Here is a 23925-nt window from a genome sequence, read left to right on the forward strand (position 1 = left end):
TATACTATTTACATACCCTCTCAAACATATGAATGAAACTATCAAAATTATCCACCTCTCTAAATGGCGGAAGAAATTTACTGACCTTTTGTGCTTCTGGGGTCCAGTTACTCCCTTCCTCATTACCTCCATGACTCTGGTGAAGAGTCAGCATCTCCTTCTCATGCTGCATCTGCCGCTCCTTTTCCACAGCTTCCAGGCATAGCAGTTTCTCATTCTCCTCAGCCTGCAAATGTCACAGTTTCGCATTGTCCTCACTCTCTAGAAACCATGGACCCAAAAGTTTTACCACAACTACAAGAAAACTTAAACTGTCTAGAAACCAATGGAGCACAGTGCCCAAGGCAGTATGGAGTCATAACAAAAAGGTCATCCTAGACAAATACAGTAGAATTTAATCATAGGAGAGTTGTGAACATGGCTAAAAGAAAGCTTAGATCATAGGACAGAGGATAATAGGAAACTGATTTCATTCAGTAAAAACAAAAATGTTTACCAGGCTTCCTATGGGTTAAGTCAAAATGTAGCTTTCCACATTCTAACATTCTGACAGGATTTACCTAACCACGCAACAGCCTGAGTCACAAATGTTCAAGACATGCTGCCACACACAAAAACTAAGTAAACTCAGATAAGTACAAGCCCACTGTACAGAAATTAAAAATTTATCATAGTTCCAAAATAAACAAAAAGTATGAAACTTAAAATATTATTTTGTCGAGGAGGGGGGTAAGTTCCCTGTCCATTCTCATTAGGGCAGTTTGCCTTCACACATCGTCTACACACACACACACGCACGCACGCACGCGCACGCACGCACACACACACACACACACACACACACACACACACACACACACACACACACACTCCTCTGCTTAGGCATTGGAAACTCAAAACATCTGTCTGCCACGACGATCTTGGTAGTCCAGAGAAGCAGTGACACCAGCCATAAGAGTACAGCCTTGAGTTAAGTCCCTCTCAAGAGCTAATATTTTCCTTTCATGTTTACAGAATTAAAAAAACAATGGTTAAGCACAATAGTCTCTGCATGTGCGTATAGTCTGACCATATCTCCTAGGGGGGTTGTCTAGCTGAAAGGAAGGGGCTTTTAACTGAAAACTCACACCTAGCTGCCTACAGGGTCTTGTTAGTACAGAAGCCGTCTTTCTTCTACAGAATGCTAAATGCCTTAAATTCAAGTGTCACCCAAGAGCTCATGTTTTCTTGTCACATTTACAAGACTTAAAAAACAACACCAAAGCAGATGGCTTTCTCATTTGTGCACACGGATGTAATTTAATTTTATCACAGCTAAAAGGAAAGGGTTTTTAAGAGAAGCCTCAACACCTAGCGGCTCTTGTTAGTCCAGGGGCTGTGATGTCAGTACAAACAAATGTAATGGATGACCTCTGGGAAGGTCAGATAAGAATAGTATTTGGTCTTGAACAACATAAAACATTACAGCTAATTTGGATAGGGGTGCGAGTGCTTGAAGATACAGACTGAGGTTTATGAGCAGTCAGTTATAATAAGGGACATTGATAATGTAAATGTGAGCAGGCAATTTGATGAACTAAAGATACAAGTCACTGTACAGCAAAATGAGGTAAAGCAGAGTGCTGTGTTATATGAAAGCAAATTCAAGGGATTGTGGGTTTCCAGGCATATATGGTCAAAGTTGAGGTGGAAATACAGTTAGATAGGAAATTTACCCCAGGGAATACATCAGCCGCCCTGCTGGACAGGGGTCCAGGGAAATAAATATTGTGGGAAAAAATAGCCAGGGAACTGTTATGGCTAGGCTTGTACAGGCCCTAGGGCCGATAGCCTAGTACCAACCTATGAAGCTATAATAAAAGAAATCTGACTTACATACAAAGGAATGAGCTGAAGTCAATGAAAGAAATATCGGCTCATGGAACAGAGTTTTTACGGGGAATAAGAGTCTGTATGTGATATAAAAGTTAGTAGAGACCAAGGGAATGGCGCCGTATGCAGTGGAAAGAAGAAAGAAAACTGCAAGTGTACAAAGTGGATGCAGGCAGACTCTGAAAAAGAGCAGATACAAACTGAGCCATGTACATGGCACAACGTAAAAGTTAATGTAATGGTCCCTGAAATACAAGAAGGTAAAAAACAAGTACAGTGAATAACATTCCAGTTCAAAGTAAGCCTAGAAAAGCACTGGGAAACTTTACATTTCAAACCAAAAGTAATGCGTTGAAAGTGCAAATAAAAGTTAACGATAACACAGAGTACCCTGCTTTAGAGTGAACCAAGTGGAACAATGTTTAATGTTTTAATAGTCCGAAATACAAGCTGAACAATTTTATGTGCTGCAAATTGTGCTGTGATGTGAAATGCACCTGCAAGAAATAAAGTGCTCTGAAAACCAAATGAATCCATTTGAAAGCCAAAGTTTGTTGGAAATGGGAAAATGTGGCACTGCAAATACAGCACCCAGGAAAACTCCAGAAGACATACCAGTAAGATGATAGTATCACTTCTGTAAGTGTAAGACAATACATACCTCTCGACTGTCCATATTTTATTTATGGTTTTCTGGCAAATCACTGAGGACTTGAAGTCACTAAATAATGGCATACATTTGAGTTTCAGACTTCATATCCTTCAGAAAATACATGTGAACACAAATCAGTTTTAAATGCAGAATGAGGACTTTTCCTCTAAATATAGCTAAGTAATCTCCCCTAATTTTACATGCTCTTAAAAAGAGACATTTTGGAGCACAGAAATAGAGTTGGCTGTCTATTTGAGCAGAGGGAAACAAGCCATTGGGCCTGGAAAGGGTCCGTCGCATTTTAGAGCAGAGGGATGGTAGTCATTTCTGTCTGAGAGAACAATCTACAAGCTGCTTGTCAGCAGACATTTATTCATTTATTAACTATCGAAACCTATTAGACACAAGTACTTCTTTTCACAGATAACCCAAGATCACAGTCAAATTAAATGGCCTACACAGGGTCACACAGTTTGCAAGCAGAGAGTAAATAATTCAAAGCCAGGACTGCCGAATGAAGTCTGTTAGCAGCTCATAGCCCTAAACTCCTTAGCCAATACTTCTTGGTTTTCAGATTAGTGAAATGTACCCACTCACAAAAGTGCTACAACTAATAGCTCTCATCCAGCCAAGGCAAATGTAGCATGTTCCAATTTTAACACTGATAATTCAGTTTACAGCATTAATGGAAATCTTAACGGACAAATAACAAAAGATATGGTTCTGCAAAAGAGGTTCCAAAATAAGCTAAAATATATTATCTTTATGGATTTAATACTGTCATGTTCAGACCTTTTAAATGTGGGCAGTCTGTCTTGTCTGACTTACTGAGTTACTGACAGGATCCAATGAGTCTCCTTTGCAACAGGTCCCAACATGGACTGCCACAACTCAGTTATTGTATGACTATGTGTGTAAGGCAGTTTTGTGACTCAGGGTTACTGCAGTGCATGAAATAAGCCCTGAATTTAGCTGGGAGCTGCTAATCTGTTGAAATGCTACTGCTCACACTGCTGAAAACATTAGTTACCTTTACCACATAAACAATATCCTGGAATTCATTAAAATGCCTGTCGCTCCTTGAAAAGTAATGAGGCGGAAGAGCTGAATGCAGTGTGTGAGCAAAGTTCGACTTGTTCAGCTAAGTGGAAAACACGTTGGAGCTCTCATTAGCTGCATGAACCCAGTAAGACAAGCAAGTTGCTCATTAAGGGTAATTGAGGTGTCTCTGTAGTTCAGAACATCTGTGAGTGACATTAACTAAAAAGAAAAAAGGGGGTAAACAAAATGAGGAGAGATTTCTGTTTGATGCCTGAGTTTTCCTTTTCATTAAACAAAGAAACACATTTTCAAATAAGCTTCTTCAACAGCAAGACAAACGGAGAGAGTGACGGTTCTTTGGGAAGGGAAAATAAATCTGACACAGAAAATAAATGCATTCTTTTTTAAATTTACATCTTTCTGGTTTAAGTATTTTTTATTTATAGGTTTGTTCTACTTGCATCCTGTATGTATTAATCTGCATCACTACATTTATATGTTGGTATATAATAAATTAGAAAAATAGAAGGGTGGCACAGTGGTACAGTGGTGCAGTGGATAGCCTTGATGCCTTATAGCAAGAGGTTCTCCAGTTTGATTATTGGCTGGGGTACCTTCTGTACACAGTCTGCATGTCCTTACTGTGTTTGCATGGGCTTCCTCCGGGTGCTCTTGTTTCCTCCTACATTCCAAAGTAATGGATCGGACACTCTAAACTGGCCATAGGTGTGAGTCTGTGTATTTGTACGTGGCATTGAAGTACAGCTGCAGCAGGACTAGCCACCCAGCAGAGTGAACCTTGGCTGTAGATGATTGTCACTGCTGAGGTGACACCCTGACCCCATGTGCAAAAATGGGAAAAGGGAACCATGGATGGATATAATAAAATAAAGTATTATGATCAAGTTACCAATTATAACAATTTTTATGTGTTTGATAAATGGATTTCCAGAAATTCACTATGAATTTCTGGAAATCCGTGTATCAAACACATAACAAACTGGAGTTATAACTGGAGATCTGATTGCAATTCTTTGTAATAGATGAAGAGTTTAATTACCTGATTTATTAGTAGTGTAAAAAGTGTAGGAGGTGGAGCACAAAGTGTCCAAGAGGTTTAAAAGCTGTAATAAACCTTGCACTCCACACAAATAGTGGCCAGAAGGGAAGTGCACCTCTAATCTTCCAACATCTTTAAAAGTTGTTAAGATAATTTGCTGTGCTGCACTTTTGTAATTTTTGCCCTTTTAGTGGTAGCATGAAGTCTGTTACAGCTTACAAAGCTCTTAGTAGGTTTCTGATGAAGTACCGTGGTGGCTGCTGTCTTTGTTACAATACAAGGCTGGCAAATAGCATTCATACATAAAAAATGTCACTATAGCAATATATCATAAAGCAAGGATTTTGAGTATAAACCTTGCTGTAACAGGATTTTTTTCTTGATTTCAGAACATAATCACCATTATTCCTCTTTTTTGATTTCTCCAAGTCTTTTGGGTTTCTAATACCATGACGGGAATGGACCCCATTCCTAAGTCAGAGTACGATTAAAGTTCATGAAATTAGTATTATTTCACTCTTTGATGTTAGCCAAAAGTGCTCTTCGCAGTATGAAGCCTCACATTATACCTGACGCAGTTTGGTTTTGTAGAGGACAAGTCTGGTTTCCTCAACTTATTAAGTTTCTTTAAAAAAATGACAGAGGCTGTGGACAGTTGTCAGTCTGTGCACACTGTTTATCTCAACCTGGCTGTGGCTTTTGACACTATTCCCCACACTGGTATTATTAAAAGATTAGACAGACTTAATGTAAATCCTTATTATTATCTGCTGGATTGTAAATTAGCTATCCAACAGATCCTAGGTAGTGAAAGTTACTGGTACCTTCTCTGAATGTAAAATTGTAACTAGTGGGGTACTACAGAGATCAGTGCTGGGTCATCTCCTGTTTGGTATATTGCACACATCCAAGTCAATATTCTAGATGCGGTTAACCAAGTCTGCTAATGACCCCAAGCAGGGTGCTGTTATCAGCACATCTACTGACATTAAACTACTTCGACAAGGGGCTGGGGTATACACATACCTGGCGTACTGAAAAGGATCTCAAGCGAAATGTAAACAAGTGCAGCATAGTGGTATTCAGTGAAAAAGCTGCTCTCACCTAATACGTTGTAGGTGGTACTCGTCTACAGAAAGATGCAGTCAGACAGACCTCTTTTAGTTGATCATCCTGTTTCCTCCAGAGAGAAGAAATCTTTCTCTCTGGCTCAGTTAATTTCCAAGGGAATATCTTCAAGATTCAAAGAAGTCATTCTACCATTGTACTGTTCTCTTTACAGACCTATCATCAAACAAGGTGCCCCCTTTGATTTGTTGACATCCAAACATTTCATTCAACCGGGAAGGTCCCAAATATTTCTAACCAATATGGTTAAAGGTCTTAAATCCTATAACTATTGCAGTAGATTAGTATGACTCTCCTTATCTCAGTAGCTTACTGGCTGGTCCATACTGACCTCCTGGCCTACTTATCACATTTTGAAACATGGAAGACCTTGACCTATTTGACCTCCTATTTCTCTGCAAAACCATTGGGTCTGCAAACACCTGCAGTAAGGACCTAAATCTGCACTATCAATAAACAAGATTCACAGCCTATGGAATAAGTTCCCCTTTCTCGTCACACAAAGTACTAATTTGCTACTTTTAAGGTGAGTCTTGATGAATGAATGGGTAGAAACAAATATACATAACAGTTGTCATGTATGGCCTCACTCAAATGGGGAAGTGAGCACTATTAAATGCTTTAAAAGGGTGTCAAGAATTTTTAAGGGTGTCTACTTGAGAAGATGTACATGGATAGACATCTTATGGTCACCATGGTTTCTTGTCTTGTATTTTCCCAATTTTCGTATGTGTATTTACAACAAGGAAGCCGATCAAAATTTGGATCTAAGGCCACTTTGAAATCCCAGCCTAATAACAAAACAACTTCCTGTTGTGAAAAGATCTCTTAGGTATTGGAGTACTGTAATAATAAAAGTCTGAATTATCATTCAGCCAAGGATTAGACATGACTGACCCAGTAAACTGGTACAGGGTCAGCATAAACTACTTCATAACCTCAATCACTAAGGGCTTTTCATCCAGAAAAAAAGGAGGTCATTGTCCCACTGTACTCATCCCTCATTAGACCCATTATAGAGTATAATGCCCCGTTTGGTATGTACCTCACAAGGCATCTGCAACAGCTGAAAAGAACACAGATATACCTCACTAAAAGAATTACAGGCCTAAAGCAGATGCCATATGCTGACCATCTAGAAAAACTCCAGCTATACTCTGTGGCATATCATGTACTCAGAGGCGATCTCTGCTTAACATACAAGGCCATGTCAAACCCTGAGCTGTTGGACATGCTCCACTTAAAGAAATCCCAATCCCTCAGAGCCACACGTTCCAGGGATCTACACCTTGTCATCACAGTGAACAAAACATTCTGGAGGGATAGGTTCCTGACCCAGAGACTCCCCATACTCTGGAATAGACTGCCCATACATGTCAAGCAGAGTGCCTCATTGGCCCTCTTCAAAAGGAACCTTGATTGGATGGGAGATAGGAAATTCACCCCAGGGATCATGTCAGTCACCCTGCTAGACAGGGGCCCAGAGAAGTAAATATTGTGGGAAGAAATATCCAGGGAATTGGGAATTGTTATGGCTAGGCTTGCATAGGCCCTAGGGCTGATAGCCTAGTACCAATCTATGAACCTATGAATACAAGCTTCAAATACACACAACTATACAAAAAATGCATTCAGTAACACCAAAGCTTCCACTAGCATGGGAATATTTGTAGGCACAGGAACCAGTAAGAAGTGTAATTTCCTGAGTGGTGTCCTCCAGAAATTCAGGCTATACCCTGGGAGAAACATAAACACATGCACATGTTCAGCTCAATTCAGTTTTATTCCACGCAGAATAGGAATTAGAGGGCAGCAAACAAGACAAAATTAACTCATTTATGAAATATTGAGATACCTTCTAACATTTAAACATTACTAAAAACTCCTGATGTCCACCACAGCAGTAAAACATAATAGTAAAATCAAAACTTTTTAGTAGTGTTTGCCTTTTCTCTTCCTCATTGGTGTCCTTCACAGTGTAAGAAAGTTTTTTAACTACTAACATTTAAACATTAGAGAAATAATAAATTTGAATGCATTTGAATGTTCCTGACATCTAGCAGTTTTAATTCAAACCAGTATCATTGGCTTCTTCCACTGAAAGTGTCGATATATCACTTTAAGACACAGACCACACAATTTGACTGTTACTACACTCAGTAGTCCACAGATGTTGCCAAAGTCTTACCTATGAATGTATAACTGCTTATAATTTAGTAGAAAGTAGGTTCAATAGTTGATTTTGTCTCACTGTACATTATACGCCACCATCACATGTGAATTATTTAAAGGAAAAGTAAATGAAGCACATAAACGTCATATTTAACTTATGTAAATGCAACATTAATTTAAACCAGAAAAGCCAAAAGCAGCCTGAAATAAATATTCAGGGGATAACTACTGATATTACTATAAAAGTATAAGTCCTGTCATAAAATTTGCCAAAAATAAAGTTCTGAGCATGTAATGAAAATTATTAACGTTAATCCCAAATGAGGCAGGTAACTCCCAACACTATGCAAACATGAAACACAAAGTGGTACTTAACATACCCATGAAAGCCACTGCAGAATTCATCGAGATTACTGGTAACATATGAGGTCAAAGCAAGTCAGTTAATAATATGGGAATCATACAAATTACCTTTGAATGCGAACCTGGGCTATCTCATTACCATATGGTTAGCCCACTTCACAAGGGTGGACCATCAACCAATCCCAAAAACTGCAGACCTATTAGTCTGGCTGGTGTAATACGCAAAACCATGGAATGAATTATCATGGAAATGATCAATAAAGACATAGGCAACTGTGAAGACAGGTAGAGAAATGTGAAGGCTGCCAGCCTAGCCAGATAGAATTTTGCAGACAATTCTGTCATTTGTAAATATGAATGTAAACTACAGGCTTGTTGTCTTAAATGAAAAGAAATACTGTTACATGTGGAACTGGAAATAAATGTGACAACAGTTAATGCTACTGACCAAAGTAAAGCATGTAGTGACCCTTTGAAGTGGACAGTGGTGCCGAAAAGTCTAGATGAAGAAATGTTTTCTATTGTTTTAACTAAGATTTAAATTGCTAGATTTAAACATGCAAATGCATTTTTTTTGCTATGTTCCTCACCAGCTGCAAGATAACAAAAGGGAGATGTTAAGAAAGTAAATGCAGTTAATGTGTAGCCTGGAAACTCCAGGAAAGTGAAAAAGAATTATGTAATATTTATCAGAACTGCAATAGTAATTTAAACAGAGAGAATCAGAAGGCATTAAGCATTTGTGTCTCGATCATCCAACTCACAACACTGTATCTTGCTCACATGTAAGTTATCTTAGACTTGTGTTTTCTTTTAGGGATAGCTAGAAGTTAGAAAGATTAGACTAAGTGTTTTTTTCTGTGATGTCAGAACTGTACCACTGAATTATTTTAAGTATTTATGTGTGATCTCTGAACTCTTGACTAGCACTGACTGTGTAGTAGAAAGTATTGTTTTGTGGTTTTAACTATTTGTTATTAAATATTTTAAAACCTTTTAACGGTGACTGGTTTGTGTAGAGATAATTTAAGCTCTATAGTACATTGCATATTTATAGTGATTATTGTACCAAGTCACTCTAATAAGCCTTGAGACTGTTTGGTCATACTACCAATTGGATAATAATATTGCACAGTAATAATTGGACACCCTTTTAAGGACCTTTGAGTAGCTGATAAGTATTAGCTGGGTGGTGGCCAGTGGTACTACAGTATAGTCTGGGTAAAAGGGGCACAGCTGGAGAACCTGTGCCAGCCTTCCCCAGGAGTGTCTGTGTGGTTGTATAAACTTATCTCAAATTGTGTGTGTGTGTCAGCTACTTGGGCAGGGACATGAAGCACTGGTTGGACAGAAGGGTGCTGAAGATTTTAGCTTGCCCAGCTAGGCTGAGATCTAGACCCTATAGCTGTGCCAGTGGGGAGTCTTATTGGGGACCTGGGGAGCAAGGGAACAACCTGCCCCAGACTGACTGTGATATCTGTGTACTCTTAAGGGAAATTGCACATTACTGTGTGTATTTGTTAACCTTTCCTCTCATATGAGACGCCCTCTCTGGTGTTAGTGGTGAGGATTGAGGATCCTTGGTTGCTGGGCCAGAGCACGGGTGTCACATTTTGTGATGGCAGTGGTGGTATAAGATATCCTCACATTTGTGTTTGGCAGTGGTGGGATATCCACATCACATATTAATTAGTTGGCAAATGCTAATTGGCTTGTAGTGGTGTGGGTAGAGTGAATCCTGTAGCTTGTGTACAGTGAGCTTTGAAGGTGTTTTGTACTCTAAATCAGCCACGCAGTGAATACTCAGAGTTCAGATCACAACTGTTATATTTCTTTTGTTAGCTTAGTTAGTCAGAGTGAGCAGGCAGCATGTCAGCAGAAGAGTAGGGAAAGATGACAAGGAGCCAGCTGGTGGAGATGTGCCAGGCTTGGGGACTGGTACATGGAAACCTGATTAAGGCAGACCTGATTGCAGCCTTGGTTACAGCTGCATCAGAAAACAGCAACCAGGAGGACAATCAGACTGGCAGTGGCGATATAATTCCCTCGGGGAATGGACAGCTCACCCTTTCTGCAGTGGACTTAAAAATCCAGCTGGAGCTAAAGAGACTTGAGTTGGAGGCCAGGTGTGTGGAATTAGAAGAAATAAGAGACTGCGATGTTTGCAGGCTGAGGAGAATGAGAAACTGTTACATCTGCAAGCTGAGGAACAAAAGAGACAGAGGCAGCATGAGAAGGATATGCTGACTCTTCATCAGAGCTATGGAGGTAATCGGGAAGGGAGTAACTGGAACCCAGAAACACAAAAGATCAGTAAATTTCTTCTGCAGTTTAAAGAGGGGGACAATTTTGATAGTTTCATTCATATCAGAAACCACGAAAGGCAACAACTGTAAAACAGAATACCAGGACCAACAATGAAAAACCAGGAATATTTAATGACAAAACATCCACCGACTAAGCGCTTTCACCTAAAAAGGCATCATCAGAGTCGGTTGGAACTCAGCAAGTTTCATTCATATGCTTGAGAGGGTATGTAAACAGTATGAAGCTGACCAAGGGCTCTGGGTATGGTTCCTGACTCCCTTACTCCATGGTAAAGCTGTAACTGTTCTGTCCATGACCAGCCCTGGACTGACTGTGATCTCTACTACACAGTCAGTGCTAGTCAAGAGTTCAGAGATCACACATCAGTACTTAAAATAATTCAGTAGTACAGTTCTGACATCACAGAAAAACACTTAGTCTAATCTTTCTAGCTTCTAGCTATTCCTAAAAGAAAACACAAGTCTAAGATAACTTGCATGTGAGCAAGGGGCAGTGCTGTGAGTTGGATGATCAAGACAAAAATGCTTAATGCCTTCTGATTCTCTGTTTAAATTGCTGTTACAGTTTTGATAAACATTACATAATTTCACACTTTCCTTGAGTTCCCAGGCCAACAGAAACTGCATCTACATTCTTTTACACCTCCTTTTGTTATTTTGCAGCTGCTCAGGAGCATTGCAATAAAAATACATTTGCATGTTTAAATCTAGCAATTTAACTCTTGGTTAAAACAATAGAAAGGATTTCTTCATCTAGACTTTTTGGCACCACTGTCCACTTCAAAGGGTCACCACATTCTTTACTTTGGTCAGTAGAGTGCACTGTTGCCACATTTATTTCCAGTTCCACATGTAACAGTATTTCTTTACATTTAAGACAACAAGCCAGTAGTTTACATTCATATTTACAAATGCTAGAATTATCTGCACAATTCTATCTGGCTAGGCTGGAGCCTTCACATTTCTCCCCCCAGAGAACTCATGAATGTATAACTGCTTATAATTTAGTAGAAAGTAGGTTCAATGCTTGATTTTGTCTCACCATCACATGTGAATTATTTGAAGGAAAAGTAAATGAAGCACGTACACGTCGTAGTTAACCTATGTAAATGCAACATTAATTTAAACCAGATAAGCCAAAAGCAGCCTGAAATAAATATTCAGGGGATAACTACTGATATTACTATAAAAGTATAAGTCCTGTCACAAAATTTGCCAAAAATAAAGCTCTGAGCATGTAATGAAAATTATTAACATTAATCCCAAATGAAGCAGGTAACTCCCAACACTATTCAAACATGAAACACAAAGTGGTATTTAACATACCCGTGAAAGCCACTGCAGAATTTAGTGAGATTACTAGTAACATATGAGGTCAAAGCAAGTCAGTTAATAATATGGGAATCATACAAATTACTTTTGAATGATAAACTGGGCTATCTCATTACCATGTGGTTAGCCCACTTCACAAGGGTGGACCATCAACCAACCCCAAAAACTGCAGACCTATTAGTCTGACTGGTGTAATATGCAAAACCATGGAATTAATTACCATGGAAATGATCAGTAAAAACATAGGCAACCTTCAGACGCTGAACTCATCCCAATGTGGCTTTATAAAGATAGGTCACACCTACTAAACCTGGTGGACCTCTTTGAGAAGGTCACCAAGGCAATGGATGAGGGGAAAATGGTGCCTAACACCTACCTGGACCTGGCTAAGGTGATCAATACAATACCTCACTTGGGTATAGTTGACAAACTCAGTACACTGGGCGTAAACCCCTATGCAACTCCCCAGACTGCAAGCTGGCTCACAGACAGGACCCAGGAAGTCAGGACTGGTGAGACCACCTCCACTAAGAGACCTGTCTCCAGAGGATTACCTCAGGGCTCCATTCTGCGACCAGTCCTATTTGACGTCCACTTCTCAGAGGTAAGGACCTTTGGCCGACCAAATTCACAGATGACTGCAAATTGTGAGATATCATAGATTAAATATCTTACAAGATGGTCTAACAGAGACAAATGACTGCTGCCAAAGTCATAAATTAAAACTCAATGCCAAGAAATGCATTATAGTGCCTTCTGGAAAAACTGTCACCCAGGCTAATTACTCCATCAATAGGATACCTATAAGAATTAACCCAGTAGCCAGGGATCTGTGAACATATATAGACAATAATCTAGCCTTTGACCACCATGTGGCCAAGATAGTAAAAAAAACATTCTGTGTCACCCAACTTATAAGTAATGGCATATAATCCAGGTCAAAGGAAGTCATAGTGCCACTTTATTTGGCCCTTATCAGACCCAACACTTAGTATAATGCCCCCTTTGGCAGGTACCTGATGAAACAGTAGGAATGCCTACAAAGGTTCTTTACTACCACAGTCAAGGGTATTAACACATTGTCCTACACGTACTTCCTTACAGCCGTATCTCCTGTAGGTTAACGAAAGGCAATCTATGCCTGCCATACAAGGCATCCTTGTATCCAGCTCTGATGGACCTTTTGGACATCTGCAAAATGAACAGCATCAGAATCACTGCATCCAAGAAATTACATTTTGTTTGTGACATAAAAGACATATTGGCAAGAGAAATATGTGTCTCAGAGGATCCCCATGCTCTGGAATATTCTCTCCATCCATATGAAGCAAAGCACATCCATAACCCCTGACCTATAGATAGGACATTGGAAATTCACCACATGTCTGGCTAGCATGTCTCTGATAGAGGCAGATAGTAATGTTCAAACTAACATACTCCCCACACATAACCTCTAGAAACTTTCTAACTAACATACCCCTTCCTGATAAATGTCCATGATACATAGGGACACACTTGGGTTGGGTTGCATGCCTAGGCTTATAAGGGATCTGGTGGTCATTAGTCTAGTATATACCTAAGAACATATGTGTAATGTTGACCCAGTAACATATTATATAAAGGTAAACATCATTCCACAAGCAGAGGCCCTGAGTTTCTGTTTACAAAGCAAGAGAACCCACTTGTTGAAACTTAACAAGAGGAAAAACACACTGGTATACTTTTTTAAGGCAGTTGTACCCTCGGGTAGGTTAACAAATCTTAGTTGTTTTAATTACAATCATTGTTACAAGCTTGCTCTAGGGTTTGCTTTAGTCAGTGCAGCGTCGGGAGTTTGTTGCTACCATCCAGTTCTCCAATGCGTTATCTAATGGAGTGATTCTGTTTTACAACAGAAAGAAAAATACTTCATGTAAGAAAGGAGGAAGTGCGGTCATCTATAAAACCTGGAGTCACTTTCAAATTTTTCCAAGAAGGAAATGTGTTAAGATAAATAAGCAACTATGATTAAAGCCCTCCTCTTATCTATAGTCATACCTCTCAACTGTCCAGATTTTCGCAGAATGTCCAAATTTTTGTTTCATATTTTTGATCTGTTGTTAAGAAAATTTGTGGTTTTATGGCAAATCATTGAAGTTTGAAGTCACTTAATAATGACAGACACTGACGTTTCAGACTTCATATCCTTCAGAAAAATGCATATTAACACAAAACCTGTTATTCTAGCAACTTTCTAAGTTTATAAGAGTAATATTTAAAATCTATCCCTATTTTTGTGCCTTTATCCCCCATTCATTTTGGCTTTGTACACATTTCTTGTGTCAAGAGGTTGAGAGGTATGTTATAGATTCATTGTTTATATGCATCACCACTTGTGTTTCTGTCTTTAGACAGCTAAACTCTGAGATAGTAAAGTATTTATAGACATGTTGGCTTCATCCAGATCATCAAAACATCATTTACTGGTCTGCAGTCAAAGTAGCAAAAGGGCAGCAGGGACTTTTAACTGACAGTACAGACCTAAGGTCATAAGATGTCTAATGACAGAAGCTAGTGTAATCCCCTTCGGAAGGTAAGAATTGATGTGTTTTCAAACTAGTTCTTATAGGGGATCCATCCATCATTAACTGGGTCATATGTTAATGGATGGTTACTAGGCTCTCAGCCCAAGAGTTATTTTAAACCTAGCCAGGCTTTCCCCAAATTTGCTACAGTATTATTGACATGTCATTACCTATGATATAGGCTTGTACAGATAAAACGTTTAAAGGCTGCCACTGCTCATGGGTAAATTTGGGATTTACCATCCAATGGTGCAAGTTACATATGAATATGGTTGGGGATGAGCTTTGTTTAACATAGATGGGAAGCCTGTTCCAGAGAAGGGGTAATCTTTGAGACACATACCTGTCCCTCCAGCATGTCTTGTTTATATTGCAGATGAAGTTTAGGTCCTTAGAACAGGTATTTCTGATGCTCCTCATTTTGTGGCTATGCAGCAAGTCCATCAATGTGGGATCAGAGGATGCCTTGTAGGCTAGGCATAGATCAGTGTACTGTGTTCTTTAGGATACCAAGTTCAGGGATAGGGCTTTGAGGCAGTCTGCATAGGACTTAACTGTTTACTCATTGTATTCTTTTTGTAATAAATCTCTTGGGTCAGGTACATGCCAAAGGGTGAGCTGTACTCAGTGACTGATCTGATAAGAGCCGAATAAGGTGGAACAATGACCTCCATGGATCTGGATGCCATGCTGTTACATATAGGATGTGCAAAGTAGAATGATTTTCTCATCACAGTAGACATGTGGTGGTCAAAGCTCAGATTACTGCCAGGATACACTCCCAAACCCCTGACCACTGGGTCTAATTTTAGTGGTGTATTATCAATGTAGTAACTTCCAGGGGGGGCTGACTTTCCAAAGGGTACTATTATGCATTTTATTTTGCACTGAGTCTCAATCCATGGATCTGGCACTAGATATTTGTCAGCATCAGGCCCTCTTGAAGGGTGTCTGTGTCTTTAGAGAATTCAGTGATGACATATACAGTGGATATAAAAAGTGTACACACCCCTGTTAAAATGCCAGTTTTTTTGTGATATAATAAAATGAGACCACAATAAATCATTTCAGAAATCTTCCCACCTTTAATGTGACCTATAACCTGTACAATTCAATTGAAAAACAAACAAATCTGTTGGGGGAAAAATATAAAAAATAAACAACATATGATAAACTGGTTGCATAAGTGTGCACACCCTTAAACTAATAAGCACCTTTTGGTTTTAATTACAACATTTAGCCTTCTTGGGTAGAAGTATATCAGCATGGCACATCTTGACTTGGCAATATTTGCCCATTCTTCCTTGCAAAAGTGCTCCAAATCTGTCAGATTGCAAGGGCATCTCTTGTGCACAGCCCTCTTCAGGTCACTCCACAGATTTTCTATTGGATTTAGGTCTGGGCTCTGGCTGGGCCATTCCAGAACTTTAATTTTCTTCAGGTGAAGCCATTCTTTTGTTGATTTGGATGTATCCTTGGGGTCATTGTCATGCTGAAAGGTGAAATTCCTCTTCATCATCAGCTTTCTAGCAGACACCTGAAGGTTTTGGGCCAAAAGTGACTGGTATTTGGAACTGTTCATAATTCCCTCCACCTTGACTAAAGCCCCAGTTTCAGCTGAAGAAAAGCAACCCCAAAGCATGATACTGCCACCACCATGCTTCACCATGGGGGTGGTGTTTTTTTGGTGATGCGAAGTGTTGTTTTTGCACCAAACGTACCTTTTGGAATTATGGCCAAAAAGTGCAGCCTTGGTCTCATCAGACCATAACACATATTCCCCCATGCTTTTGGAAGACTTGATGTATTGTTTTGCAAATTTTAGCTGGGCCTGGATATTTTTCTGTGTAAGAAAAGGCTTCTGTGTTGCAACCCTACCCCATAGTCCAGACATACGAAGAATGGGAGATTGTTGTCACATGTAGTACACAGCCAGTTGTTGCCAAAAATTCCTGCAGCTCCTTCAGTGTTGCTGTAGGTTTCTTGGTAGCCTCCTTGACCAGTTTTCATCTTGTCTTTTCAGCAATTTTGGAGGGATGTCCAGTTCTTTGCAATGTCACTGTTGTCCCATATTTTCTCCACTTTTGATGGCTGTCTTCACTGTGTTCCATGGTATATCCAATGCTGTGGAAATGCTTTTGCACACTTCTTCTGACTGATACCTTTCAACAATGAGATCCCTTTGACGCTTTGTAAGCTCTCTGCAAACAATGGCTTTTGCTGTAGCAGGCAACTGAGTAAATGTCAAGAAATCCTACTAGGACAGCTGAACTTTATTTGGGGTTAATCAGAGTCTCTTTAATTGACGACAGGTGTGTACCCAAGAAGACTGAATGCTGTAATTAAATCAAAAGGTGCTTCAGTCATTTAAAGAAATGCCCAAACTTATGAAATACTTATATGAAATCATATATAAGGATTTTGATATGGGAAATGGTATTTCGAAATTTTACAAACTATTGATAAAATAGAAATATCCCAAAATAATATTTTGGAAATATATAATAAAAGGACACTCACTACAGTTAAATGAAGAAATCAAATTAAACATCTTATTATCGATAAAATATACTTCTGTTACACAATACTGGAAAATATTTCATTGGAAATGCTTACATAGAGCATTTTTAACCCCTGATAGAATTACTAAAATTAATCTCTCCTCAAATGGAATATGTTGGAGGTGTGAACTAGTTCACAAAGCAGATTGGAATCATATTTTCTATGACTGTGTTAAAATCAAACCATTCTAGAATGGTATATATAACTTTCTACAAGCTTTATTTAATGATTCATTCATATTATCTAAAGCTCTTATATTGTTAAATGTGAACGAAGGTCCTCAATTGAACATGACTAATATGTATTTATTATGGACAATACTTGCAATATCAAGAAAGTGTATAACTGGAAGATGGAATACAAATATTTTACCGACTCTGAACAACTTCTATAACCTACTGAAGACTACAGCACTGATGGAAATTAAAATTAAATAATTAAGGGTTCATCCTAAGCCATTGCTCATCAGCCCATGGAAGAAAGCCTTATCATTAATTGACACTATGCAATAATTGGACAGACATTCTCTGGTCATATCTGGTCATATATTGGTCATATCTACAAATAATGGTATAGATGGATTTCTGTTATAAATGTCAGGCTAATATAAATAATGTACATAGTTATTTAGATGTTATATACAAATATTATGGATGTCATTCAATTATATTTTGAAAATAAAAAGCAAAAAAAAAAGGTGCTTCAACAAAGTATTAGTTTAAGGCTGTGTGCAACCAGCTTATTGTATGTTTTTTATTTTCTATATTTTCCCCCTAACAGATTTGTTTGTTTTTAAATTGAATTGTACAGGTTATAGGTCACATTAAAGGTGCAAAAAGTTTTGAAATGATTTCTTGTAGTCTCATTTCTTTTATATCACAAAAAACTGGCATTTTAACAGGGATGTGTACACTTTTTATATCCACTGTATTTTAGTCATCTGCAAAGCTGGTCAGCCAGAGACCCTTGATGTTTGTCTTGACTTCAGAGATGTAGATACCACAAAGAAATTGCCCCAAAACCAATCCTTGTGTGACTCCATTAGTGATTGGCCTTTTTGTGGAGGCGGATTTCTGTAGCCTAACCTCTTGTATCCCAACAGTGAGCTAGCTAGCTATCCATCTAGTGATATATGGGTTTATAGCTAATTTTGTAAGTTTATCTACAATACCAAAGTGAGGTATAGTGTCAAACATTTGGCTAGGCTGAGGTAGGTGGTATACACCGTTTTGCCCTAGTCCATAATTTTACTGACCTTCTTAAAGAAGTCCAACAGGTTAATTAGGCATGACCTGCCTTTGACTAAACCAAACTGGATAGAGCCCAGTGTCTATAGATTTCCCATGTCATTGTTTATCAGATCCATAACAATTTTTTTCCATGACTAGTCAGACTTATGGGTCTGTAGTTCCCTGGGTCCAAGGAAAGCCCCCCCTTGTGCAGAGGGATAACTGCTACAGTCCTCCATTCATTTGGTGAGAAGCCCACCTGGAGGCTAAGATTAAAAAAAGATTCTAGCAGGACTGACAGGTCTTGTTTTATGCTATTCAGGGGGCATCCTGAGATATTATCTGGGCTCATCAAAGTAGTGTTTGTAGCCTCACAAAGAGCAGTGAAGACTTGCTACTTGCTCCCTTGTGGTAGTTGGTGGAAAAATGGTGTGGGTTTTTCCTGGGAGGAGTGACTGGGGCTGATGGGGGGAATTGGGTCTAAATTTATTGGCCAGAAGATTAGCCATATCCTCTGGCTTCATATAGGCAGTTCCATTTACCATTAGTTTAGCACTTTGTTGGGTGTTGCCTTTAAAGCTGTGAGCATAACTGAAGAATACTTATTAATAATAACATAATTCATAATTTTTAAAACATTCCTGAGCTGGTTTCTTTTTCATAAGACAGATTTCCTGATATTATAAGCCAAAAAAATGTACCATGATGTGCCACACAAGTTAGAGACTTTGTTCCTCTTGGTTATGATGTGGGTTCATTCAATCACTAATGAAAATCCAGGCCAACTCCATTCTTATTTAGGGGAAGAGATTATTACCTTCCTTCTCTTCTGGTAAAGCAGTAATTGAAAGATTATTTTCATGACTCATATTTTCAATATTATCCAGTTTTATCTATATATCATGTATTCTTTAATCGGCAGCTGAGATCTGCATGGCATGTAATACATCATGCAATACACAGTGATAGACACTATCCTTCTGCATATAGGGATCCTGTTACTGTTGCACAAGTCTGTCAGAATAGTATTACAAGCTGTTTGCATGGTTTATAAGTTGCTTCTTTCAGATGAACTGTATCTTTAAGAACTGCTTGTATTATAGTAGTAAGTATGTTCAGTGAGTTGTAAATACTTTCAGAGCTGCAGTCTATATTCTATGAAGAATTCACCATGCTGTACTTTCTTGGCTGCCATAAGAGCAGATACCGCTGAAAATAACTCATCTATCAACAATTAAAATAAAAGGTTCAGACTGCAAATACTAGTGCATACATAATTAGAATTCGCTTGAGTAACAAAGAAGGAGAGATTTTGAGCATTTTAATAAAAGAAACCACAGCAGTTCTGAAACTCCATCTTCAGCACAGCATCTCAAGTGCACAATCCCAATTTGTTTCTGTTGTGTTGCATTATAATACATCCTTGTTTTTTCATTTAAAGTACTAACTGCTAAAGTGAAACTTTTGCTTTAGTTGCTGGAAAAATTATTGTATCACTTCATTAACCTCACTGAGGCACAATCTCAGAATATAAAATTGAGGACAGTGACCAACAGTGAAAACTACAGAACATCTGCTAGTTTAATTTCTCTAAGTCTTTTGGGTTTCTAATACCATGATGGGAATGGACCCCATTCTTAGGTCAAAGCACAATTAAAATTAGTATTGTTTCAGTCTTTGATGTTAGGCAAAAGTGCTCTCTTCGCAGCACAAGCAATGTGCCCCAAAACGACTCCTTCTGCAATTCAGAATTACATCTATCAATAGGACAATCTAAATATGACTCTAAATTCTTTTTTTATGAGACCCATTGCTCCTACTACTGTTACTGGAACTGTCTAGATATCCTTCCTTTACACTGCACTCCTTTCTGGCTGCAAATCCTGGTATTTTATGATTTTGTGTCTCTTTGTATGTAAGACACTATAGTCACTGGGTGTGGCAATTTCACTGATCAATACCGCTTCTGTCTTCTTTTCATGGACACTATATCTGTTTTTCTTGCATCTGTTTTTGAACTGTTGGTAATGGGTGATCCTATGTGATGTAGACTTCATCATTTTCTATAATGCTTTGTGGCTCATGTTTCCAATGCTTCTCAGCTGTTTCAATATTGTGATGTTTGCAGAATTCCAAATAGTCAGTCTTGCCACATTATTATGGCTTTCAGTATACAGGCCTTCTGTCATCTCCACTTTTTTTAATTTCTCCAAGACTTTTGCATGTCTAATTCCATGACAGGAATGGACTCCATTCCTAAATCAAAGTATGATTAAAGTTCCTCAAACTGGTATCGTTTCGATCTTTGATGTTAGCCAAAAGTACTCTTTGCAGCACCCGCAATGTGCCCAGAATTGACTCCTTCTACAATTCAGATGGAGTTACATGTATCAGTAACATATCTAAATATGAATGTAATTTTTTTTTTATGAGACCCATTGCTCCTACTACTATTGGAGATGTCTGGGTATCCTTCTTTCACATTGCCCTTGTTTCTGCCTGCAAATCCTGGTATTTTATGATTTTGTGTCTCTCTGTATGTAAGACACTGTAATCACTGGGTGTAGCAATTTCAATGATCAATGCCACTTTTGTCTTCTTTTCCTGGATTACTACATCTGGTTTTCTTGCATTTATGTTTGAACTGTTGGTAATGGGTGATCCCATGTGATATAAACTTCATCATTTTCTATAATGCGTTGTGGCTCATGTTTCCAATGCTTTTCAGCTACTTCAGTATTAAAATGCACAATCTCCAGTGCAACAGTCTTACGACGTTATTATGCCTTTCAGTATACAGGCCTTCTGCCATTAGTGTGTCACATCCAGTAACAAGATGTGTGACTGTTTCCAATTCTGTTTTACAAAACCTGCATTTGTCTGTTTCTCCAAAATATTCAATGAACTTTGGAAACCAAAATGTATGTAGTCCACTATCCTGGGCCACCAACATTAACCTTTTGTTTTTTGGTTTAATTTCACCTCCCCTTAACCTTTCCTGCATTAAATCCTGATTGACATGAGGTTATTCCAGGAGTTTTCTGTACATTTTTATTTATTTTACATTTGTTGACCGGCATAGTCCAACTGGAATCATGTCCATTTTCCGCGGAGGCCCGGGGAGAAAAGCTCCAAGACAGACAGTTACAAATAAAAACAGTTATAAACAATGTAGACATTTTACAGATTTGATATATACAAAGAATGTAAAAAACAGTTATAAACAATGTAGACATTTTACAGATTTGATATATACAAAGAATGTAAAAAACAGTTATAAACAATGTAGACATTTTACAGATTTGATATATACAAAGAATGTAAAAAAAACAGTTATAAACAATGTAGACATTTTACAGATTTGATATATACAAAGAATGTAAAAAACAGTTATAAACAATGTAGACATTTTACAGATTTGATATATACAAATAATGTAAAAAAACAGTTATAAACAATGTAGACATTTTACAGATTTGATATATACAAATAATGTAAAAGCAAGTTCATAGGATAATGTTTCCCTTAGGTTAAACACGGGGGAAATTTTAACAGTATTTTGAGAAATAATTATCATTTTAGATAAGAGTTAGCCAGGCTTGTTGCAACTATATTTATCCATTTTCCACATTTCTTTCCTTCTCATCTTATTCTTCTCCTTATATTCTTTCTTTTATTTTTTGGTGCATTCAGTTGCTGCCTGATTTTTATCTACTTTTCATTTGATTTCCATTCCTGCTGGACACCAATATGCTTCTGCTAAGCTAAGCAAAGAAGTCATCTTAGACTTGTTTTCCTCATGTTTTAAAACTTTCTCTATGTTTGGATCTTGTGAGGTTAGCAAACATGCATGCAGTTCTATGATTACATATCAATACATGTAATCAATTTCAAGGAGGTACATACCTCCTTCAGAATGGGGAATATATAATCTTGGTATACACTAATTTTTAAAAATCATTTGATAAGTATGAAGCACTCTTTTGTCTTCCTGACCAACTGATCCAATATCAGTCATCCCAAAACTGTAAGTTAGAACAGGAACAGCAAATTGGTTTATAGCTTGGACTCTGTTCCTAGATGTCAGAGTTGTTTTCGGTATTCATTTTAGTGTTTTAATACGTTCTTGGGATATTTTTTACTACTTTATAGATATAATATTCTGTATGTGTCTTGTTATTCTCCTTAATGATCTGCATCCAAAATCCCAGTCTCTCCTTGTTTCTTGAGCTTCCCCCATTTCATCATTATCCCTTTCCACTTTGAACTGTAGTTTTCTACTTTTGCTATGTATAGGAGCCTTAACTGTGTAGCTCTGAAATACCCTTTCAAATTGGGTAATCCAAATCTGCCCTATTCTACCAGAAGAATCAGCTTATCCCACTTGACTCTTGCCATCTTCCCCTCCCAGTAAAGTCCTTCAGCTCTTTATTAATTGCTATTCACATCTTCTCCTCTAGTTGATAAAAATATAAGTGACGTGTATAAGACTAGACTAAAACATTTTACCTGCTTGTATCTTACTATTCATATCCATATAACAGACCTTCCAATTTCTCTGTTTTTGTATTATCGTTTGTTTAGTCTCTTCCCACATATCCTTAGCTGCCACACCAGAATCATTTTAATCCATACTCCTAAATTCTTCATTTTATCATATCCCCATAAATATGGATATTGCTCAACCATTTCATATGTGGATGCATACTTTGCTGCTATTGCCTTTGTTTTAGCTTAATTAATTTTGTATCCAGAAAATATTTGAAACTGTTTCAGAATGTTTTACACCACTGTAATGTCTCTTTCACATTTGTCAGGTATAAAATAATATCATCTGCAAATAGAGGCAGTTTTCTTGATTATCACACCAATCATATCACTGAATTTATTAGTTCCTTATTTTCTTTGCCAGTGGTTCTAAATATAATGCAAGCAACAAAGGAGAAAGAAGACGGGTTCCTGTCATGAAATCGAACAGGCTGGAGAGTGAATGGTTTTAACATTGGAAATACCATTCACTGATATGTTTATTGTGAGATTGTGGTACAGTGAAGATCAGAAAAAGTTGCCCTTTCCTCACTGTAGTGCGATCTTAGGATTGGTATATATATATATATATATATATATATATATATATATATATATATATATATATATATATATAAAATTAATGGGTGGTGGGGGGTGCAGACCCCCACAAGAGCTACTTCAAGGTATGGCATTTTCGAAGTTTAAGCTGTTTGCTCTCCAGTCTTTTCAATCTCATGATACAGACCCGAAAGAGGACACCCATGTCTGGTTCCTCTGCTCAAGCAGAAATTATCAGAGAGGACTCCACCCACTTAAATTTTTACCTCAAATCTCTTACATATCCTTCTAATCGACATTATACATTTTTCAAGAAATGCAAATACTTTCATTGCCCTGCTCATAGAGTCCTAGCTTACTCTGTCAAATGCTTTCTCTGCATCAAGACCCACCAACAACAATGGTATTTACATGCATTCTGCTTCCCTATGGATCATCAGTGTTCTGTTAATGTTGTCAAATGTTTGACTCCCCTCTGCAAAATCACATTGAACCATATCTATCAATTTTGGCATTACTTTTCTATTCGTTTAGC

This window comes from Protopterus annectens, chromosome 5.part1 (genome assembly GCF_019279795.1).
Source record: "Protopterus annectens isolate FY-2018-M chromosome 5.part1, PAN1.0, whole genome shotgun sequence".
Taxonomy (NCBI): domain Eukaryota; kingdom Metazoa; phylum Chordata; order Ceratodontiformes; family Protopteridae; genus Protopterus; species Protopterus annectens.